General features: G+C 42.5%; 1 long non-coding RNA gene across 1 annotated transcript; it reads left to right on the top strand.

Moving 5' to 3' along the window:
• Positions 1 to 659: 659 nt before the first annotated feature.
• Positions 660 to 3,651, top strand: LOC129626265 (uncharacterized). Its single transcript, XR_008701879.1, has 3 exons — positions 660 to 727; positions 1,843 to 2,034; positions 3,482 to 3,651. It is a non-coding gene; the product is annotated as an uncharacterized LOC129626265 (long non-coding RNA).
• Positions 3,652 to 4,293: the final 642 nt, after the last annotated feature.

The raw sequence follows: 4,293 nt of genomic DNA on the forward strand, positions 1-4,293 counted from the left end.
TTCGTTTTTCTCCTCCAGAAGGTGGCCTCTGGACTGCACGTCCCCAAACTGGTCACCTCACACTTTACTCACATGAATTCATTAAGAGTCATCATCTCTCCTGTGCCATTACTTTGCTATTTCTTGAAGGGAACCAAATTCTCTCTGTGGTTAATAAGCACTGCGCTGGGCCCCCTACCTTCCTTTTCATCTTCAAAACACCTGGGGTTCCCTGAATGACATCCTCCATTTGGCCAAGGAAAATCAGAGATGAAAAATGTTGCCCTACTGCAGGGAAAAACATAAGCATTTGACTTCACTATTACAAGTTACCTTGGGTCCGTGTTCACTGGATAACTGTCCTTAGTGGCAGTTAAGGGTAGAAAAATGATGCTGTTGACAGGGGTGGGAGAGAAGGGGAGAAGCGATGTGGGGTGAAGGAGTGGGAGGAACCCATGCAACAGGTGCAAAGAAGAGCTATCAAATGAACCTCTTAACCTTCAACACTAAGCACTACAAAGCCTCTCCGCACTGGCTCTTCCGGGCTTTACAGTGAGCTCCCAGAAACCTTTAGTTACCGCAGAGGACTCTGGGGCTTCACTAAAGCCTGCAGGAGTTGTTAATCTTGGAAAATTACTGCTCCATTTCTTTTTTTTCCCCTTGGATTTTAAGTCTTTATGGTTCAAAACAAAATCTAGAGTGTGTTTTTGGGTTTATGTCACCTCCCAGTGTAAACTCTGTGATCCTGGTAAGTCACTTCTTTGGGTGAAAATACTGCTTCACACCCGAAACTGGATGAGGGGGTTTCCTTCATGTCTGTAGTCTTCACAGGAGGGGCATCTTTGTCTAACAAGAGGCTTGTGTGTTTTTTCCTTGTTCTTCTTCCTGATAACCACTATGTAGTGAACAGGGACACAGACAATGAGCTTGGAAAGCCAGTGTTTGGTGGCCTCGGGTGGAAAACTGAGAGACATGAAGCAGAGGGTACATCACATCAGTCTTTTTATGATTCCCTTTTGGGGAAAAACTCATTAAAAATAGCACATGTACTGGGGCATGAACTAGGCAATTGATAATAAAAATCCATTACAAAGGAAATGCAGTGGGGAGCAGGGTTGTAATAAAATACAACTGTTGAGGTAAACCCATGCATTCTCTCCTTGGGCTTAACTAGCAACCCAGTACGGAACTTGGCAGACTTAATTGTCCTCAGCCCTAAACAGATTTTATGCAGTGTCTTTTCTTAGTTCCATTGTGTTTTTATGTTGTTACTACTTCAGAGACATTTCTGTTCTACCCACGGACTCAGAATTCATGGACTTATTCACAGGAAAAAAACCTTCCTCTACAGTGTTCCCCAAAGGCATCATCAGTTGCCGGATGATGCTTTGGGAATGAACAGTTCCTGGTGCTTACAAGTAAAAATCAACCAAAGCAAAAACCTTATAGTGCTTTGAACCCAGCCAGGAAGGATATAATTGCATTGTCTTGAGAAGAACTACACAGTGGCTCCCTCAGAGACAGTTACTTGCCCCTTAGAGCTGCTTCATCTGCTACCAAGTCTAGACAGTCTAGGAAGGCAGGTGTCTTGTTTATACCTTATGTTGGCATCCTGCATGGTGAGCAGGGTAGCTCCATGAAGGTGAGAGCTGAGATGGACTCGGAGGAAAGTCCGTGTCCACCACCCCTGACAATGGGGGGCTGTCAGGAAGTTTGGTGCATTTGCAAATATCATCATTGTGCAAAATAGGGTGAGCAGGAGACTGCAGATGGATCCTCAGCCAGAGAAAGTATCAACTGAGTTCATCTGACATGAAATCCCAGTCCACTTTATCTGAAAGCAGACCCGTTTCTTTTCCTCAGGAACTTCCCTCTGTAGAGCCAGAAGTCATGGTCTGATGAGGTTCTTGGGCCATCAGAGGCTGGAAATGATACCAACTCCCCCTCATGTCCTATACAGAACCAAGCATGAGCAAACACAGTGGATATAGACCATCGTGTTAAAGCACTGGAAGCAGCCAAGACGTTGGATACCATGTGTCAGATCCTCAAAGAGTAAGAGTCAAATTCATCTAGACAGAAGCTAAACTAGTGGTTGCCTAAGGCTAGGGTCAGGCAGCATGAGGAGACTGGGGAGTGATGGATAAGGGGTGGGTTCTTGGGGCGGGTAATGAAAAAGTTCTATGAATGATGGGGGTGTTGGTCAGACAACTCAGTGACTATAACTAAAAATCATTGGATTGTGCACATTAAATTGGCTGAATTGTGTGGTATGTGAAACTACATCTCAAAAAAGCCATTCAAAACATCAAATGTATCTCCTTTTTCATTGGGGCAAGAAAGTAGGAGAGGATGGAATGTGCGCAAGACCAGTGATCCTCAGAGTTGTCTTTTTTTAACTTTCCCAACTTTTATTCTGAGTGTTTTCTCATACACACACACACACCACACACACACACACACACACACACACACACACAACATTGAAAGAATAATAGAGTGAACCTTTGTATACCCTCTACTTGGATTCAACAATAATTTACATTTTGCCACTTAAGCTCATCACTCTATATAAATGCATTTCCTTCTGGTAGAACTATTTGGAATGAAGGTTGTAGATACCACAATACTTCTCCATTAGACATTTCAGTATATATCTTGTAAGAAAAGACATTCTTCAACATAATCACAATATCATTACTAGGCTTTAGAAAATTAGCAATGATTCCATAATTTATCTGATATTTCTTCCTTATTCAAATTTCACCCAAAACAAAGTGTATTTTTATAGCCAGTTCATTTTATCCCCCCAGAACCAGGACCTGTTTAAGGTTCACATGCTGCATTTGATATTTGTAATTTTAGTCTTTTATATTCTCATTCTTTTAATTTACAACAATCTTCATGGTTTCCCTTCTTTCCCTGCGTTCCAGTTTTGGCTTTTGAGAACCCAGATGACTTGTGGAATCCCCCTCCCTCATCCTGGATTTGCCAGGCTATTTTCTCCTGGTGTCCTTTCCTTTGTTCCTCTGTCCCTTGAACAGCCACAAACTGGATGTTAGATCTAGAGTCTGGATTAGGTCCACGATTCACATTTATGGTTGGGGATGTCATGTGGGTGGTATGTCACATTGCATCTCATTACGAAGCAAATCAGGTCCCTGTATTAGTGAAACTGAGTTTGATCACTTGGTTAAGGTGGTGATCACTATATTGTCCCATGTGAATTGACAAGTGGTTAGTAAGTAATCAGTGGTGAGTGATACTCTGGCATTGTTTCAAAACGCTTTGTCACTGTGTAAACATTCCCCATAATCCTCAATAACTTTTCATCCAGTGGTTTTTAGCGTCTGTTGCATGAGTTCTGTTTCTCCTTCTGCATGTACTTGTTGGCATTTTTCTGTAAAGAAGAGTTTCCTTTCCCTCAGCCCCCAATTTGGACTTATGGAGTGAACATTTTAATTTGTTACAAGCAATTAACACTATTCTTTTGATGCTCAAGTTATCCAGATTGTACAGTGCACAGTGATGCACTAGAATGTCTGAGGGAAAAATCGGGCAGAGAAAATGCTGAGAAACTTGGGGGAGATCATGAACCTTTGGGCAACCCAAGTTATCATGGAAGACATCTGTGTATATTTCTGACTAACAATGAATGGTTCATCACCAACAAAAAGAAGCTCCAGTTCTACATTTCCAGGAAGTCCAAACATGTCACAAGGTAAAAGCAACTAATATGTTGAATGTACCTCAGTTAGATGTATCACCATTAAAACACGACAAAAGGAAACATTGATTTTCAAGGAATTCTTCACGTGGTTATAGAGGCTGACAGGGTGGGCTGGCTGGTTTTGATCTAGGAAGAGCTGATGCTGAAGTTCAAGTCTGAAGACTGTCAGGCTAGAGAAGTCCTTCTTGTTTCATGGGGGGGGAGACACAGCTTTCATTCTGTTCAGATCTTCAACTGATTAGATGAGGCCCACCCATGCTATGGAGCACAACCTATTTTACCAGATTCTGCTGTTTTAGTGTTCATCTCATTCAAAGGCACCCTCCCAGGAACATCCAGAATGATGTTTGGCCACATGTCTGGATTTCATGGCCCAGTCAAGTGGACACATAAAATCACCCATCACATCCTCTGATTAACTGATGTTGGCAGTTGCTCCCCAAGATCCAGGAGTGTTTGTGAAAAATCTTGAGCTAAGTTTCTGAGCAGCTGCAGCCATGTGATGCCACGCAATGCTGTGTCCTCCTCTACAAATCTTAACTTTCCTGTTTCCTAGCAACAACCTGGCCTCTCACTGTGGCATT

Source organism: Bubalus kerabau, chromosome 13, assembly GCF_029407905.1.
Source record: "Bubalus kerabau isolate K-KA32 ecotype Philippines breed swamp buffalo chromosome 13, PCC_UOA_SB_1v2, whole genome shotgun sequence".
Lineage (NCBI taxonomy): Eukaryota > Metazoa > Chordata > Mammalia > Artiodactyla > Bovidae > Bubalus > Bubalus kerabau.